The 19,654-nt window shown below is 44.2% G+C and overlaps 1 pseudogene; it reads right to left on the reverse strand.

Annotated features, from left to right (window-relative positions):
* Positions 1–6,179: 6,179 nt before the first annotated feature.
* Positions 6,180–19,654, reverse strand: part of LOC149251100 (uncharacterized) — a 71,766-nt pseudogene continuing 58,291 nt past the window's right edge.

The raw sequence follows: 19,654 nt of genomic DNA on the forward strand, positions 1-19,654 counted from the left end.
TGCGAAATCCCATCACTTCAAATGGCTGTCGAATTACTCCCAGCTACTTCCGAAGAGGAGAAACGTTTATTGTACTTAGCTAAATTAGATGAGACTCGACGTGACGCTGCATTGGCAATCGAGACTCACGCGAAGCGAATGAAAGCTCAGTATGATAGAAATGTGACCCCTCGAAGTTTTTCGGAGGGAGACCTAGTGCTTTTATATGATCAAGCTAACGATAAGCTAGGTGCTGGAAAATTCGTTCCTATGTGGCATGGACCCTATATTGTAAAGCGAAAGCTAGCAAAAGGGGCTTATGAGCTGGTAGATTTTGATGGGGACTCTTTGGGTAAACCCAGAAATGGACTTTACCTAAAGAGGTATTATGCTTAAATGGTGGGTATGGAGAAGTTTTAGTTAGGTTTTCTTTCTAGCTAGTATGTTTGTTAGTTAGTCAGTGTGCTTAGCTTAGCGAGTGTGTTTTTCGTCGTTATTCTGGCTTATCTTGGTTTTACTCTTGATATTGCAGATGTCGACGCCTCTCCAAACATACATTGGATTTGCTGATGGTGCTTGTCGTAGTACACGGAATATCTCTTCCGCAGCTTGGGTTATCTATTCACCCTCTGACGAGTTAGTTTCTATGCATGGGGTAAGCCTCGGTCAAACAACGAACAACATTGCAGAATACAGTGCAGTGGTTGAATTATTATCCGAATCTATTTCATTTGGAATTCGACGTTTGATAGTGAGGTTAGATTCTGAACTTGTTGTATTACAGCTTAATAGAGTTTATGCCATTAGAAATCCTGTGTTATTAAGGTTGTTTTTGAGAGTGCGTCTCTTGGAACGTGAATTTGATTACATTGAATATCAGCATATTCCAAGGTCTTTAAATACATTAGCAGATGCAATTGCTTCTCGAGTGTTGGACAGACATTTACGATAATCATGCAAGTAAATTTAAAAACATTTCATCACATATGTTAAACAAGATAAGCCGGTAATAGTGATATATATATAGATAGGAGTGTGTCAAAAAATATACATCGTCTTCGATCATAGGTTGAAAAACACCTTATGATCGGCAAAAATGATAAAGTACAAAAAGTCAAAAATGTCACATGTGTCTACAAAGTGACTAGCCAATCACTGGTGGTGCTCCCTATACGACACCACTGCACGGGCTACCTTACGCAAAAATCTCCTAAACGGTCCAGGGACTGCGACTACATAGCGCTGAAGCCTGATAGGAATATCATCCATAGTAGTCTCAGGCATATCCGCCGTCAGACGCTCTAGATCATGCTCCAACTCAGCTAGTACCTCTGCAGCCGTGTCCTGTGGGGCCTGTACCGGTGCAACTGGATGTCTCCTCTCAAAAGGCCGGAGGTTGGCTGGGCGCTGTGGACCAACATCTGCATTTTGAAAATTTTACTGTCAGTTTTGAGACGATATATATAAAAAACAAAAAAATACATAATTTGAAAACTTGTGAAAAATAAAGTACCTCTGTCGTCCCATTGTTCTCCCTGTGGAAGAACCATGTCCGGATCACCTCGAAAATCTACTCCGGCATACGGAAAGTCCTGGATCGAGAAAACCTGGTCCTCTAACCAGTGAAAGTAACTGTCAGAAAATCAAACAACTGCCGCGCCCTCGTCAGGATGCCGGGCCATCACCGCAACCCATCGTACCAGCTTTGGCTCCCGAGGACCCAAGATATCAACAGTGAGTTGCTGAGGGATCAGCATCGGAACTCTCTCTAAGGCAAAGCTCACGACTAAAGGCCCATATCCAAAAGTTTTCAGTCGTCCGTTCTTTGCCTTAGTCAGTTGGCTCTTCACATTAGCCGACACAGCATCACACCAGTTGAAAATGGTGCCTTGGTAACAGTCAATTGCCATCCGCATTTGGGACCCGGAAGCAATGTGTAAAGTGGCTGCACCGCAAATTCTGGTAACCGTGAACGCTATGACTTTGAGTTCACGCAGAGAGATGTGTTTGATTTCCACGCCTTTCGAATGGTGTGCACCGGGTGTGCACCAATCTTCCCGGAGACTAACAAGGGATTGGCCACCCGGCCTAGTCCCGGCTAGATTGAGTTGCTCGACTCTATTTGGCAAGCCAGTGAGAAAGTATACATCAGAGGGCTCTATCTCGAGCTGGTGCCCTCCTATGTAAAAGCATTGCTCTTGAACATTCCATCTCTCAACCAGCCATTCTAAGAATCTCACCTGAGCCCTCATGCCAGGTATGGCCCAGTATTTATATAGCCCGCATTCTTTTAGGGCATCAATGGAAGGTTGATGTTCAATTGCAGCTAAATCAACGTCCTCGTGCTCTCTTTCTCTCCAATCCAACATGATGAGTGCCCTACACACCAAGAAACAATGATTAGAACTGATTTGGGGAAATTTGAATGGTTATTTGAGGAGATTGGGGTTTTAAAATCCGCCTTTCACGGAGGACGCACCCCGCGTTTACAACACAGGGCGTCTGGACGCAGCTGGCCTGAAGGTGGGCTGCGTCCCCTGACCATTTTCCTGTATAGGAAAAATTCGGGGGACGCAGGTCACCCGAAGGGCACCTGCGTCCACCGAGGGGCGCATTTTGAAACCTAAACCCCCCCAAAAAACAAAACTAAAACCTAAAAATCAACTTTAATCGGATGAAATTGAAGAGTAGGATGTTGTAAAATACCTGGAAGAGACGGCGTTCGATTCTGACGGTCGGATTTTCCGCAGCAACCACGGGAAGTTTCTTGCCAAAAGCTCTTTTTTCAACCTCAACAGTAAAATGGTAAAAATGACATTGTAAAAAGTCTTTTTATAGGTTTTTTGGATGAATTTGTTCATTTTTCACCATGGAAGGATGTTTTTCGATGTATTTTTGCCTATCTTAAACAGGTATGAGTAATGTGTTGCTTTTGTGCAGGACAAAGGGACTTAGAGGGAAAATTGTCATTTTTCACGAACCAAAATATCAGAGTCATCTTTTAAGCCCTTTTCTGACTCCTAAAAAATGAAAATATTGCCGAGCGTTTCTTTTACACTCGTTAAAACGGAATTAAAAGACGGTCCCCTTATAGCTCTTTTCTGACCGTAGAATCAGGAAAAGATTGCCGGGTTTTTGTCGTTTCAAACTCGATACGGAAATAAAACGACGTGTCCTTGATTTCTTTTTACTTTTCAGGTCAGTGACACTAATTATGAAAGTACTCCTTGGTCGCAAGATCAAGCGGTTCCCCCAGGTATTATTTTATACTTTTTCGGGCTTGAGGGACACAAATCTACGAAAAATTTCAACTTGGAGTCTTCTTAAGTTTTTCAGACTCTCTAAAATTGAAAAACGTCGAGTTTCTCCTATACTGGGCTCGTTAAACATTTCACAGTAAAGGACCTGTTCAATTACAAACAGGAACGAACCACTCCTTCCTAGGGTTCGAATCAAAACTAGGTTGGACTCATCCGAAGGATGAGCTTATAATCAAGCATATGTTATCCTCCTCAAGCTTGTTAAAAATAAAGAGGTACTTGCCAGAAATGGTGGGGGAAAAGAGAGAAGAATGAGCCTATTTGTTACCTTTTGTCTCAGAAGAAACTTTATTACCACTCTTGAAAACGACACTTTTCATTCACCTGGGTTGGGAAATCCTTTACCTCACAGTTGATCAAACCACTTTGAAAGTCTTCAGCCAGGTTCCAGGGATTAACTTTGAGTTATTCAGCACCAAGCCATCTGTCGTGTCGTTATGTGTTCAAGAGGTCTGCAAGCAAAACTTTCATCTGCAAAATACTTGTCATCCATTTGACCATCCCTGAGTCAGTCCTTACAGCAACATTTCTTCAACTTGAACAATGATTTCGTGTTGCGGGCTTGCCTGCAACGGGTCGCTTTCTATCGACATCAGCACATTATCTAGAGAGATGACTTAGAAATCGTCAGTACCTTGAAGTCTGCATGCATCAATGGCAGGTTTCTCGCCTTTGACGTCAGTTTACATCATTGACTTTCGATCGAAGGATTCCGTGAAATGTTCGACATCAACTCATTCATTCACATCTCATGGATTGTACTGGGTACTTTGAGAACCATTGACATTACTGGTGGTCTCTCTCACGCTTGTTAACAGTTTACATCATCGACTGGTAATCAAGTGGTTTCTACCATGTTCGACATCAACTCATTTATTCGCATGGCTAGAATCGTACCAATTCGGGAAGTAGAAATGAAGACCCTGGATCTATTTTCCACCATCCAGGCTGCGAGGAATTTTGTATTCATTATCTAAGTAGACTAATCATAAACAGATGGCTGCACCCATACTGTGTCTACAAAAGTCTATGATTATGATGTACTGCAAGATCATTCCTGTATCAGAGTAGTTAGTCTGCTAGTTAAAGTTTTAATTTGAGTATGGGAATGCCTACCTCAGTGATGATATAATCTTATACATGTATTTTGTGTTGAAAATTGCAGGTTCTGACCAGGCTCTCCACGAGATAATCCTTGAAATGATAAAGCGCTTCACCCTTCCTAGATATTACAAAACCCTAATCTATTTCAGGCTTCGCACTTTAGGGGGCAATCTGTTACACTAAAAAATGTCACCATGACTATTCACAGTTAGGATGACTCTATCAACAGTCATGCTACCCTCTTAGGCAAGTCTTATGCCTCTGCTTTCCATGTCAAACTCCAAAAAGAGAGAAAGTCTTTCTAAATGTATTTATCTCTGGGGACGCAGGTTCTCTCAACCTTACCTGCGGGGACGCACCTAATGTTCACAAAAGCTGCGTCTTTGGACACTCTGTATGTAAAGGTGCAGGTGCGTCCCCCTGAAAAGGTTTAAATGCGCAAGTTTCATCTTTAAAAAGTCACTTGTGGTCATTTCTAGAGCATTCTAGAAGGTTGTTCGACGTGTATTGAGCGCCTCCAGATGATTCATGCACTCCTACCAAAGAGGAACTTATCCCATCAATAGGGGAGCTATCCCATCCAAAGAGGGGATTATCCCATTGATGGTGGACCTGATTAACTTCCTCTTGAGCACTATAAATACAGGCATTGGGCCAGAAGGAGAAGAGGTTGAAAGCTATACATTTCTAAGGGTAAATGCTGCAGGAATTAGGACTCCCATTTAGAAGCTTGTGAGGAGAGATTGCCATCTTTACTTGTTCTATTTGGAAGTGGGTGAGCTTTGTCAAAGTAAAGGAGAACTCTTGATGGACCCTGGGAGGGACTTGCACAACACCAAGGCTCAGGTTGTATTTGTTCCTTTTGTTACCTATTAATGCAAATGAGTCCATTCTTCTCAATAACTTGTTATTTATGAGTTATTTCATGTACTCCTTGGTCTATGTGTTAAATATGTTTTATTCTATGAGATTATCAAGTGCTATTTAATCGTTTGATTGTTAGTGTATGCAGGTTTCAAAGTGAAGGAGGAGCTCATCCGGATCAGTGGAGCTGGACTGCTACAACAGCGTTGGATTACAGGTAGGATCTAAACACTTGATTTCCCGTATAGTAAATGCATGTTTAGAGAAGGATTGCTCTTGTTTGTCTTGTTTGTCACTAGAGAGTCTTAGGCTCCTAGGGAGGTTGGTTGTGTCCGCACAAATAACTCTTTCCGCCTGACAGGGACCTTGCCTAAACAACTGGGAGGGGCTGGCCTGCCTGCCTTCCTGCCGGTGAGAGCGGATCGAGAGCTTGTTCAATAACTAATTGCAGAGCTAGTTTCAGTTGGACCCGTTCCATCTATATTATCTAGTTTCAGTCATTTCATTTGAACCGCCATCAACATTTGACCCAGAACTAGTTCTTTTGATCCAGTAGATCCACCTAGCCAGATAGCAGCAATACCAGTAGCATCACCTGTACCGCCAGCGACATAATGACGTATATAAGCAACACCGGGAGCAAAGGCTACGGTTGGGGCAGAAGCAAGGGTGGGTGCACTAGTATATCCAATTCCAGTAGCATCCCTTCGGCTTGGTAGATCCAGCAGCATAAGAGGCATAGACTGAGTAAGAAGGCGAGAATAGGCAAAGGTTGGGACAGAAGCGCCCACCCTCTGGAGCAGCCTAGCCATATCGAGATCCAGAAGCAGAGCCTTAAGCAGCAGCTGATCCGGTTGATTCAGTTGGTTAAGCTGTTAAGTATGCTATTTCTTCTGATCTTGATCCAGTTGGTTAAGCAGCTGATTCTGTTGACTCAGTCAATTCTGTTGATGCACTAGAACCAAAGCGAGCAGTTCCACTACTACCAGCAGTAGAGATAGAGGTTACGGCAAAGTAAGATACGGACGCGGATCCTACAGAGGTATAGGCTAAGGCACCAAGAGCAAAGGCAGGTGCAGGGGTCAAAGCATACCTTCTATTTCGAGATCCAGATGAAGAGTTTAGAGGGCCAGTGAACCGGGTAGTTTATATAGCAGCTTAAGAAGCAAGGGAGCCAGCATTCGAGTCAGGAGCAGATATTGTAGATGATGCGTATCCTGGGGGGAAGGGCAGTTTACCGAGTTTATGCTCCCCTATAGACAGCTAGAGATCGAGCTTACCGGGTTTCAACAGCACCACCAGCAGCAGCCCCTGTACCAGTTTCATATCCTCCAGTCGATGACCTTGAACCAGCACTACCAGTAGCACCCTCGCCGGCTTGCCCAACATCTCTTACTAAAGTTCGTATAGCAGCATCAGTGGAGATTTGATCTTTCATAATGACATAGATAATATCTAGAATTACTGCTTTCTTCTCAAAGCATATAAAGGAGGTACCCATGCTACCACGTTGTATCTAGCCCTCCTAATTGATAGCCCGGTGAAATGGTGGTAGTTATATATGAGCATATGGATGCACAAGCAGGCTCGACCGCTAGCCCCCCCACCCAATAAGTAAATTGAACATTTTTCGATGCATGCCTCTGGAAAACTACCGCAACATAGGCTGGCATAGGCTAGCTTATGAGCTTGCTATCGAGTCATGCCATAATGACATATATAAGACACTACGATCTGATAAAGAGAGGATGCGTAAGCAGGCTCGACCAACGCCCCCCACCCAATAAGTAAAATGAACTTTTTTCAGTAATAAAAAGTAATCCTTCACTCCTCGGCGATAATGCAGTCAAGAGAGAAGCAGGAAAGAAGGCCAGGTTCGCGTTCTCTCTCTATCATCTTTATACGCCCACTTTCTGTACTGAAATTACCATATCGATAGGACGCGTTCATTCGCACTCTCTTCTCTATATCATTTCGCGACGCCACCATTGCTTACTGAATTTACCATTCCAAGCGCGGGCTCTACCTGAGAAAGGTGTTAACCAGCCGAAATCAATTGGTGATTCAGATTCTTCCTAGCCTGATAGATATGATCCAGAGGAAAAGGCTCAAGGCTTATGGTGAATGGTTCGTGTGGCTCTTGTTAGTGTGGTTGGGAAGGTCAGTAAGCGTGTTCCCGCAGTGTGTGTTCTTTTCTGTCCGCTCTGTCTCGTTCATTCTGTGCCATCCGGTCAGATGGCCGCCCGCAGTGTCTGTCGTGTGTGGCTAATCGGTGGGAAATGAGTGGTCTTCCTTCGGTGGTTTCGTTGGTCGGTTTCTTCTCTCTCTTATCTCGAAGCATAATCTATCTCTCGACGGTGTCTAGCGTGGTGTCCAGGCATGTCACCTCCGAAGTATAATAGTGTTGTCCAGGCCTAGGGTGGGGTGTGTTGGTTGACGCCTCCCTCCCCGGAAGTCAAACTAATCCAGAATAAAAGCAAGTAAGAAAACAAGATCGCCTGCCTGTTGGGTTGCGGCAACCACGCATAGTAAAGAATGTCCTAGCTTCAGGCAGGTTCTCTCTCTCCCTTTCTCTGCCAAACTAAAAGCAAGCATCCGGGGGGATCAAGCCGGTTCCCTAAAGCCTAAAAGCAAACGGCAAGCATTTCCTCAAGCCTCAAAGAAGCATAAAGCATCCGGATTCGTTCGTCAAGCCAGCAAGCATAAAGCATCCGGGTTCGATCGCTCCTCTAGCAAGCCAGCAATCCGGCCATCCATGCCGTTTCTTCGACCAGCCCGCCATCAATTAATCAATCGCAAGCGCGCCCGCCGTTTCATTATTTATTATCCCAGCCGGTTCTTATCCCAGCCCGTGGTTTCTTGGGCCCGCCCGTTTCGTATCTTCTGCCAGCCCGAGCATCCGGGTTCGTCTAGCAAGCAAGCAGCAATCCCAAAATCCTAGCTGTGCCATTCCCCTATCCGTTCGAAACGTTGTGAAGTACCAATCTTCAGTAAATAAAACATCACTTTCAAAGTGAAGTGGGTTCACCCTCAACCTGCCTTCATCGACCGAAGACCTGATATCGACCTCAATTGAGACCCGTCGATCTCTTCTTGCTAACTGAAAACAATGAACTTGACGGGGATTGCTTGCTGGTCGGTTGCTGGCTGACATCCAAAGCTAACATACCCAGGTTCCTCATCTCACGATACCCGAAAGAGAGGTATATGATCTGCTCCCGGTTTCTCTGCTGACCGGTATATTTCGTCAGAGGTGTTGTCTGCGAAGGAAGGTGGACCAATAGAGAGAGTCAAAGTGCTGATGGATAAGTATCGGAGCTACCAAGCGAAAGTACTTGGTCGGAGATATGCATATAACTTCAGCAGCGTTCTATCTTTCTTTAATGAAGGAGGGCCTTTTATAAAAAGGGCCTTCCCTTCGATAAAAGAAAGAAAGATTACCCCCCTTATGCTTCACCGGGGGCCTATACGGTACGGGGGGGGAAGAACTTCTATTTTGAAAGGGTACGAAGTTGCTCGACCAACGGGCCGCCATCGGAATTGCTCACCCACGATTTCGTTCATTTTGTTTGAATCATAATCAGACTTCAAGAACTTATCTTCCTTAGCGGATGTTTGAGCAGGCTCCCCTCTTAAATAGTGGAATTGCTCAATCTTGAAGCATAATTACATATATAATATATCTCATTCTAAGGTGCGAAGCTGCTTGTCCCTCCGGGGGGAAAGGAAATTGACATACACTAAAGCAGCTTAACTCTATCTATATGGGGTAGGTGCTTAGGATCCACACCACCTATTGAAATGACTGGGCACTGTAGGTCTGGAACCCAGCAGAGGTCTTGACACTTGAGGTCTGCAACTTGAGGTCTGGACATAGACACGGCCTTACCTGCGAGCAAATCAAATATGGGGGGCACTTACTTCCTTCTCAGCGGACTTATTGGACCACTAGTTGTTACAATGTGACTGGGATATACGGGCCTATTGAGACCGGATAGCAATGACCTCACTCTCAGCTTTGGGTTATTTCCCCCTTCCTTGCCCCCGGAGGGACAAGCGGCTTCGCACCTTGGTTACAGCTAAACTTTTCTTTCCGGTATCACCCCATATGACTGGCAGCTCTGGGGATGTATTACATGGATTCATGAGATGGATATTACCTTACCACTTCATACTGGTGGGACTACATCACCCACCTCCCCAATAATCACCACACCTGATGAATGGCTCAACCTCGCCTTCCTTAGGTGGTAAGTTCTAGCTAATGATGGGCTTATTTATTGGTTCACATATTGGTTCACAGACAGACAACAAGACGGCATTGGTGATTCCTAAACAGAAAAGAGGAAGCCATGGGGGTTCATTGACCTTCTCCTATTCTTATTGATCTCCTTGCACTCGGAAGCGCAAGACCCTCCGGACCTTCCTGTTCACGTCGAACTGTGCAACTTGGTGGCATGCCTATAGGGTCTCGGCAACTAGTGAGGACAAATCACCTTCCTGGGACGGGGTATTGAGAGAGAACAGTTCACGTCGGACTGGGCATGGTGGGGTCACCACAACTTGTCAAAACACCTTAGACCCTGAGAATCCGCTGCCTTCGCTCCTCACCGGGGATTGAGGTGGGTGAGCGCTTTCGCTCCTCACCCTTCTGCAGGCATTGAACCTGCTTCACACCGCTTTGATGGCGTGGTCGGCACCCATCAATCGATCAATCACGAAGGACCTTGTCCTTGTACGTGAAATTATGAATGAGATATGTCATTATGCGTTCATTCATTATATACGTAATTACGTCATTTTCGCTCTTATTCTCTCTACGCGTCATTTCGACACTACTGGAAGAAGCAGACACAGTGCATATATTATATATGTCATTATGCTATCGAATTCATTATTCGATCGATAGAGCGTGAATGCATATATTATATATGTCATTACGCTTTCTTATCAATGCATATATTATATATGTAATTATCTCTCTTATCGGTCAATAATTACATATATAAAGAATGACCCACGGGAAAATTATTGCTCGATTACCGGGGAGAGTGAGAGGATGCTACAGCAGGCTCGACCATAAGGGTGCGTTAGCACGCTCGACTAAAAGGCCGCCATCAACTTGAAGAACTAAACGCCATCGCTCTTTCGACAGCGCCCTACCTACCCTACCTCTAATGGGGACAAGCGTTATCAATGCACAGGCCACGCAGTATCGCTCAACCTAATGCGCCCACCTCACCTAATGCCACATAATGTGGGTAATTCTCGTTAGCGGTATTCATATCCCTCCCTAATTGAGAAACATCATCGAGAGACATAATGCTTCATAAACCCTCGCCCCTCCGTTCCCCCACCGGAAGATGTTTGTCGGCTGAGACACCCTCGTTCAATGGGGGGGCCAGAGACTGGAAGGAGCCTTGGCGGTAGAAACTCATTACCTACTGGGATATGACAGGATGCCGATATAAAAACCTCATTCCCCGCCAGACCAGTAAGTTTACAAAGGGAAGTTCTTATTTACAGGAAGGAGGTTGTTCCAATAGCCCCAGGATGTTTATTATGCTTGATAGTAATTGATCGATATACCACATCTTCCCAAAGAGGCGTGATGCACGTAGTGAAACGACTGAAAGCCATACATAGCCTGTCAGAGACAGAGAGAATATGCCACCATAGAGGCATATAAAGAATAGCGTGGATAAAACAGTATCTAAAGTACAGTAACGCGTTAGCTTTATAAGTTATACTGTAGTCATGCCCTAAGCCCTAGTCCAATCAACAAGTACTACGGGATTCATTCTACACACTTTGCTTCGTCGCTACGCTTCAACCTGGGAGACAAGCTTCGCTTTGCTACGCTTCCACCATCAAGCTAGGCAATATTTCATATGCAATAAGGGAACTAAGTAACTTATTGGGTGAGGGGCTTTCATTTCGGTCACTTTCATTCAATGTCAACAGACAGGTCGGGGGGATCCATAGGTCAGGTAGGCACCCACTCCAGATTCTTCACCTTAGCTGCCATTATTCCAAAGTTATTTGCCATTGTCGAGTAGTGGCTTCTCTGTTCTTGCACGAAGGATTTCATTGTCAATTATGTTTCCTGTGCATAACCACCAGCAGCATAATAAGATATGGAAATAGGAGCATAGCCCGCCCGGACCAACAAGCGAAGGCAGAGTGAGTAAGGAACAAAGAAAGCCTTTTCCGTTCTTCCATTACTTCACTGCCTTAACAACCAGGGGTGGGTTTAAGACCTTACCATGAAGAAGCTATTACCATAAGCAGACGATGGGGTGGGTTTATGCCCAGGATTGATAGAGCTTACCTTCTGAAGAAGAAATCATGCTTCCTTGCACTAGGAAGCGCAAGCCCCTCCGGGACCTTCTTACCGCCTTCTCTACAATGCCTACTGTACTTATGTGCGGGGGACCCCGTCAACCTCCCCCCACAGCTTGCTTACTTTACACAGTGTTACGGGGGGGGGAAACAAACAACCTTAACACGACCGGAACGGATACTGGCCCGTACCTCAGGATAGTGATAGAGAGATATGATAAGTGCATGACCCGAAGAGAAACTCTTGTCATTGTAGGGTGTTTTCGGTCGACCGAAAAACGTCCCCTCTCCCATATGCAATCAAAGAGAGGGGGAGAAGGATGATAGAGAGATAATGTGAACAAGGAAAAGACAGCTACGTAGAGAAAATCACGCCAAAAACTATACCATTTGGGTAACTAGAGAAAGATATAATGAAGAAAGCATAATTACATATATAAATAATGACCATCAGTGTAGACCGATTAACTTACTCGATCTTCTCTTCCCTTCTCTGGTGTGTGTTAACACCCAGGTTATTCCCTATGACTCCCAAGGGAATACGGCCGGGGTAACCACTAACCAATCTTTGGACGACAGTTTCTAGCCAAACTGTAGTCAGAGAGGGCTCTCTCTTTATAATTTATCTCTGTTTGTAATGATTTTAGGCTAGCTATAAGTTCAGGTCTGTTTTGAGTTTTTTGGCTTGGATGATAATTTCAATCAAGGTGCTTGTGTATTTTCCAAGGAGTTCTAGTCCATTGGGCTTATGGAGTCAGTGGTCCTTTAGATGCCTGATGTGTCGATGTGATACTGTAGTGATGCTGCAGACCAGATTAGTGTCTGAGAAATAACGTTTGTAATAGTGATGGAATGGAGTGTATCCAGTTAGTGCAAGGCAATTAAGAATCTTACAGTTTAACTGTTGGAGTAAGACAGTGGGAATATTGACCTAGGAGCATTTAAGAATTTCTAGGTGATATTCATACATATAGAATTAACAGACACATGAGCAATTAAGAATTCATGTACATATTTAACCCTGAAGACAAACATTTACAGTAGCACAAATTGAGCACAAGGTGTAATAAAACAGATCTTGTACTATTCTTTCTTTTTTACTGCTAGCTTAGTGTGAGATAAGTTTGATTTGATAAACACAAGAAAAACAAGAACAGAGTTTTGAAGAAAACTTGTTATTTCATCAGACAGCACAGGAATTCTGCATCAACACATGGAGCATCCTTCAGACATCAAATAATTTCAGGAAATCACTAAGCTCATCCAGCCCTTTGTATTAGATAATTCTGAAGGTGTACAATACAAGTGTTCTCATAGAGAAAATTACCAACCCCTTATGAGTTACTCAGGGGAGTTTATATACAAAATTTACATCAAAAAATATCAACGAATGAGTTAATATCTCATTTGTCATATGCTAATCTCCGGAATGCAGTAGCTGAAGGAGTGAATGCAGCCGAAATTCCTTTATGCTTCAGCTGTCAAATAGTCAGAAGATATTTGGACTTTATGACTGTTAGAGTCGGTTGGAGATGCGCTGTTCAAAACTCAGCTAGCTGTCATCGTCTTACGTGATGAGTCACCTTTTAGATGCTTTTAAATGCTAACCCTTTTTCGATGTTTGTCTTCTAGGGACCTGGAGCTGGCAGTGGCCGAATGACTGAAGCTACCGTGGCAAAATCTGGAGCATTGCCTGCCACCAATCCTCCTTAGGCATTTGATGTCTTCGTATCTTTATTAAGGTCTCATCGGCCTCTGTATACCGCCAAAAGTTAGGAGGAGTTTCAAACAAATGGTTTGCCTCATTTTCAACGAAGAATAGGCCTTCCAGTTTAGTGTACAAGCTCTGTCCTGTTGGCGGCCATGTTTGCTCAGGAGTACTGCCAGATACAGTGATTTGATTTTCAATATAAGTGACCATCCTGTTGGTAAATTGATCTCTGGTGATCAATCTCCCTGTGCTGCTTAATAGGCTGGGAAATCCCCTTGCTTGTAGCATTCCCATTTTAAGTTTATACTCCTCCACCTCAGCCTGTATTTCATAGCATTTTCTCTCCACAGTTTGCACATAAATTTTGAGAGTTAGCACCTTTTTAGCTGTGAGGATGGCCTCTGTTCTGTTGTTGATGCCAATGGCTGCCAGCTCCTCTTTGTCCTGCCCGTTCAAAAAATCTATCAGTCTGTTTGCTTGCTCAGGTCTGTTTCCCAACACTGTTTTGGCCCTCTGGATTTCTGTCTGTGCTTGGCCAATCCAATCCATTTGCTCATGGATTGTCTTGATGGATCTCCATTGTTTGGTGATATTTTGGCTAATCTTACCCCATAAAATTCTTTTTAAGTCGGCCAGGGCACTTTCCAGATTTAGCTCCTTCTCCAAGGCCTTGATTTTGTCTTTTAGGGCCTTTATTTCTCTGGCCTATTCTGCTACAGTTACTTTTGATTTGTCATACTTGGCCTCCAGTTCTGCCAATTTTTCCTTGGCCCTTTTTATCTCATTTGCCTGGAGCTCCATTTCCTTGATGGCATTAGTTAACTCTTCTATGCTTGCACTGGCATCTGGGGCCGTTGTTGTTCCTGCTGCTTCTGATGAGGGGGCCACTGCTGCCCCTGTAGTTGTTGCTGTTGTTGAAGTTGTTGGAGGAGCTTGGGATGTGGATTCTCCCTGTTTGTCTTGTAGTGCTCCTTCTAGCTCTTTCTCCAATTCCCTGATCCTCTGGTCTTGCTGCATTAGGAGGTCTAGTTGGTCCTCAGCCCGTTTTTCCTTTTGAAGTTCAGCTGTTTGAGGGTGCTCTGTGGGCTGCAGCTTCAACCTCTTCTTCAGTGCATTCAGGTCATCATCTTTCTTCTTCATGAGGGCCTTCACACCCTTTGGATCACTAGGATCGTGTCCAAGATCAATGATGATGTCCTCCAAAGATTTTATTCTGTTATCTTTGGCCAGTGAGGACATTCTCTCAAAATCCAACTGTGTGTTGGTATTCTTTAGGGACTCTTTCAGCTCATGGGCCATGGTGGCCTTTTCTACCAAGGTGGCATAGACCATTTCTCCAGCTTGCTTGTGGAGTTCTATTTGGTCCATGGGATGAATGTCTTTGGCCAAGACCTCCACCCTTGTTTTCACAAAATCTGCAGATGATGTAGGCTGAGATTTTGTAGGCTTGAAATGACTGAATATCATTTTTTCTTCCTTAATGTCATATACAGACATTAATCTCTCTTACTGGGCTGGTGTAGCATCTATAAATTGCTTGTATACTTCACCCCTCAACAGCTCATTCTGAGCCTTTATTTCTTTGAAAGAAGCCTTGGTGCTCTTGGGCTTCTTGGTCTACTGGGAAGAAGATGACACCTCCAAACCAAGATGCATGCCTTGCTCCTATTGGAATGAGCTGGTACCAGTGTGCTGGCTTGCTTCCCTGTCTTTCCTTGAACTGTCAAGGAATTCCTCAGTGATGTCTTCAACTTTTGGAGAGTCAGCCCTTTGCCTTTTGGCCTCTGGCTGATGGGAGGATCCACTAATAGGAGTGGACTCTTTTCTGTCTCTTTTGGTACCCCTCTCCTCATGTGCTGGGGTCTGCAAAATTGGTGCTATTAGTGGCTCAGTTTGTGGAGGAGGAGTTTGCTGTTGCTGCCGTTCTGTGAGCTCCTCTCTCTGCAGCTCCTTTTGTTGTTTAGTTTGCTGCTGAGTTGAAGGGACAACCTTCTCTTTTACTGCTTCCTCCTCAGCACCCATTATCCCTTTTCCTTTGTCTAAGCCTGGTGCTGCTGTAGAAGGTGCTTGTGTGGCTAGTGCAGTCCTTGAGGTTGAGGTCCCTTCCCCTACTGAATGAGGCCGTTTGAAGGGTACCTGCTGCACAGAGTCTAGGTCAAGAGTCTTTTCTAATTCTTTGACATTCTTTACCATCATTTCCTCTTCAGTTAATTTGTCAACTATAGAATCCTGTAGCCATTCCTGCTGGTTGGCAAATTTTTCAATATGGGGATAACTGCAATGTTTAATGCCTATTAGTCTGTATTTCATTCTCCTAGTAGAAATGAAGCCTTCAGGGTCATAAGGGACCCACCGAAAACTGTATGACAGCTGGTATTTGTCTTTGAGGATCTGGTCAGCCTCTTCCCAACCTTTCTTTTTATTCATGATGAAAGGGCCCAGCTGATGTTTGAACTTGAGGTGGGCTTTCTTTTTGGAGCTGTGGAAGTGGGTAAGGTCAGACTGAATCAGCTGCCTATAATATTCAAGGGAAAATATCCTCATAGGCACATATTTTGGGAGCCTGAATGGACAAAGCTCACAGCCATACACTCCGATGACTATATGATCCTCATATAGGTACCAATCACCTATTTTGGACTTCTTGGAAAGCTGCAAAGCTTTCTATATTTCAGTTGATATTCTGGGAGGAGGAGCCCTCATCAACAAGAAGGAGACAGGGTATACAAACTGGTCAATAAACTCACAATAGGAATAGGGTGACATTTGGACCAGGTGATAAACAGATGTCCAGAAGATGACAGATCTTCTTTCCCCTCTGTAATCCAGCTTCTTGATGTAGCATGGAAAAACCTGGGACTGATAATACATGAAAAGGTGATAGATGTAAGAGGAGTATTTGAAGACACCCTGTCTGTCCACTTTGATCAACTGATCATGAATTTTGTTTGCTATGAACTTAGCAAAGTTAAACTTGCGGGCAGGGGGCTGGCCTGGACTATAAACAGACAGCAAAACCAGCATTGTTCCTTCCACATGCTCACTGGTTCTGTACCCCAGCACATAAGAGATCATATCTAGTAGTAGTCTGCCTGTTTCTGTAAAGGAGACATCCATATAGGGAGGTGGCCCTGCAGGCTGGCACTCAGGTTTCATGAATGTCCTGGTGACATTCTGAATCTCCTCACTAGTCATTTTGGCAGTAGCATCCAGCGGATAATTCATGGAAAAGGGAAATAGCAGCTCAGTCTGGTCAAAGTGGAGCATTTTATTAATGGATTCAGGATTGATGTGAAAGAGGATGCTCCCAGATGGAGACTTAACGGCTCTCTGCTGTACATCATAGTTTTCAGCACATAGGCGCACAATCTGAGGGAAAACATTAACAGAGGGGAGGCAATAGTATGGTAGGTCTGACTCCCATATCCCATAGGTGTCCTTGCCATTCAAATAGTCTTCTCTCAACTGCCTGAAGGTCTGCATGAAGTCCCTATGACCCACAAAGTCTTCAATAAGGGAGTCCCTGTCAACAAGAGGCAAGGCCTCCAGGTCTTTGTTTGGGGCATTTAAAGGAGTAACATTGAGAGTTGTGGGTGTAGGGGCAGCCATTGTATAATCTGATTGTGGATAATGAGATTGCAGTGGTTAGCAAGGCTCCTCGGAGTTTAGTAATAGCCTCAATGTTGTCAATGCTTGATCTTTTCTTCACAGTGAAAGAGGCCGGCTTGTTTCTGCAGGTATTAGCAAATTCACAAGGGTTGTGAATTGTTAGGAATGCTTTGCAGAAGGTGTGCAGGATCTGTCTTGGTTAATTTGCAACTGGCCTGTACTCGGAAAAAGGGAACAATGCCGAGCACCTTGAGAACAATTTTATGGTTTTAGGCGCGTGGGTTGACTGTTTCGATGCCGAATTATAGTGCAGAGGCAATGTAGGTGACTTTAGTTGATTCCCAGGTAGAAAACAGAGTTGGATTTAAGGATTTTGACAAGTGTTCAATGGTGAATTAGCAGAGAAATGGCATGCATGGGGCAAAACATGAGATTTACGGTGGATACCTGGATAAACGCTCGACAAGCCTGCGGGCCAAACCGTGAATTCTTTGTGGTGGTCGACTCGATGAGTTGGCATGGTACAAATTCGAATTTTGCAACTTGAGGGGCAGTCTGGCGCGGAAACGGCAGCAAGAGCTCAGTGTATTTTCGCTTGAAAATGACAAAAAACGGCTAATTCGGGCCTTGATAACGGTAATTTTGGCAAAAATGGTTTATTGGCGCTTTTCCGCCAATGACGTCAGCATGACATCACGGCGGGCCCGGGTACGGAGGTGACACGGATGGTGAGGTGGAGGCCATTGTGGCTGGACATGTCAGCGGGCAGATGCGATGGCAAGGCTACGTGGAGGGCTGCACGACGCGGGAGTGGGCGGCATGTGTGACGTCATAATGACGTGGGTGATGGCGTGTGGGAGGGGCGGTATCGGGTTGGTGGTAAGCGGGTTCCCCGCACCGCCTTTGCTGATGAGTGGTATTGGGAGGAGGGGCTCCGAACAAACCCGGCGTTTGACACACGTCCAGGGTACGGAGCGGGAAACCACTTTCCCCGGACGCTAAAGGTCGGCAGATCTGGGCCCAAGAATACCCGCCCACTGTTAGATCATGGGTGGCGGAAGATCAATGGCTGGCGGGCCCTCCGACGGATCGTGCAGGTTTGGGGGTCCCGCCGGCCTTAATTAAATATTCAGTTAAATATTTACAGCGGAGAACTATAGGAAAGGGGGTTTTTGTGCTTTTTCGGGATTTTCATGGGTTTTTTCATAATTTCAAAGGGTTTTTAGGGTAGGAAGGGGTTTTTATAGGGTTTTTCTTTGCAAATGATGGTTTGATGAGTGGAATGACTTGAAGCAAGGGGGAGAGATGAGGTATAGGTTCATCAAAGTGACCAGATGTCATTTTGATTCCTTTTTTAGAGAACATATGGCTATAATGCCAAGGGGAGGGATATTTATACAAAATTTGGGGTTTATACACCATGGTGTTAATACTAGTAGGGGAAAGGTGATATAGGGGATTTATATAGTAAAGTTAGAGTTAATATGGATGAAAGAAGTGGATTAGGGGAGACAAAGCTAAGTTTATTTGAGAAACACTTAGCTTAGGGAGTAGATCAAAATGAAAAGATTTTTACACAAGAAATGTGGCTTTTGAAGGAACAAGAACCACCAAGAAACCATAATCTCTTCCATGAATCTCAGCTGATGAGGGAGTGTTAGTAATGAAATGGAGAGGGGAAGAAGGGAGTTTAGACATGCTTCCTGCTTGCTGCAACTTGATGAAGAATGACACCTTCTCAATTCATTGATTTTGCTTTGGTAAACAAAGTTAGCACACATGCAACTGATAAGAAATGGCCCTTCTGCAACCCCAACTGCCTACCCATCTATTTGCCTAGCATTTTTTATTTCTTCTTGGAGGGTGCACTTGGACTTGCAGACCCTTACTTGCCTTTTCTTTTCTTTGGCTTTTCTTTTGTTTTTCTATCTATTTCTACCCTTATTTCTTCCAAGGTCCCAGATTAAGCTGTTGGGAGCCTTTTTTCTCTACCTAAACTACTTGTCTGCCAAGATTAAACAGTTTGGACAGACTCCTTTCTCTATTCTACAACTGAAAAATTTAAAACATGACATGATCCAGATTAGACTGTTGGACCATCCATCAAAATTTGAGTCCTTACCAAGCTATAAGCACAGCTTGGGTTCTCTTGGAAATATGTGATCTTTGAATCATCAAAGCAGAGCATATTTGGACCTTTTCATAGCCAATCATGAAATATGAAACCTATTGGTATAGGTAGCTAACAGTGGCTCCACATGGGGATGGTGTTTTATTTGAAAGACCAAGAACAGCAGGTCAGATTGCCTTACTCTTTGACTGCTCTTGCCAATCTTGAAGTTTGCTGCTTTGAAGTAGAAAAATTGTGTGCTTCTCTTCTTGGTAGACCTCTGATTCTATTTACCTTTTGCTGACAGTCAATAAACTAGGAAAACTGCATTTTTACAATCTAAACAGAAAATAATATATACATCTGCATATATACAAGGGAACCTCAGGCTGTACTCATGGGTAATAGTCAAAATAATGCTTCAGCATCCTGCCATTCACAGGACCTTCATCCAAGTCAGTTTCATTAAGACTTTTTAGGAAGTAAGTGTTGTTACCTTGCACTGTTTGGACAGCAAATGGTCCTCTCCACAAGGAATCAAATTTTCCATGTTTTCCTTTGTCTTCTCTTCTTGCATCCCACTTGAGGACTTTGTCTCCCACACTGAAATCTTCT

The sequence above is a fragment of the Pinus tabuliformis genome, chromosome 7 (assembly GCF_031772625.1).
Source record: "Pinus tabuliformis cultivar Carrire ecotype Pingquan chromosome 7, CPIR1, whole genome shotgun sequence".
Lineage (NCBI taxonomy): Eukaryota > Viridiplantae > Streptophyta > Pinopsida > Pinales > Pinaceae > Pinus > Pinus tabuliformis.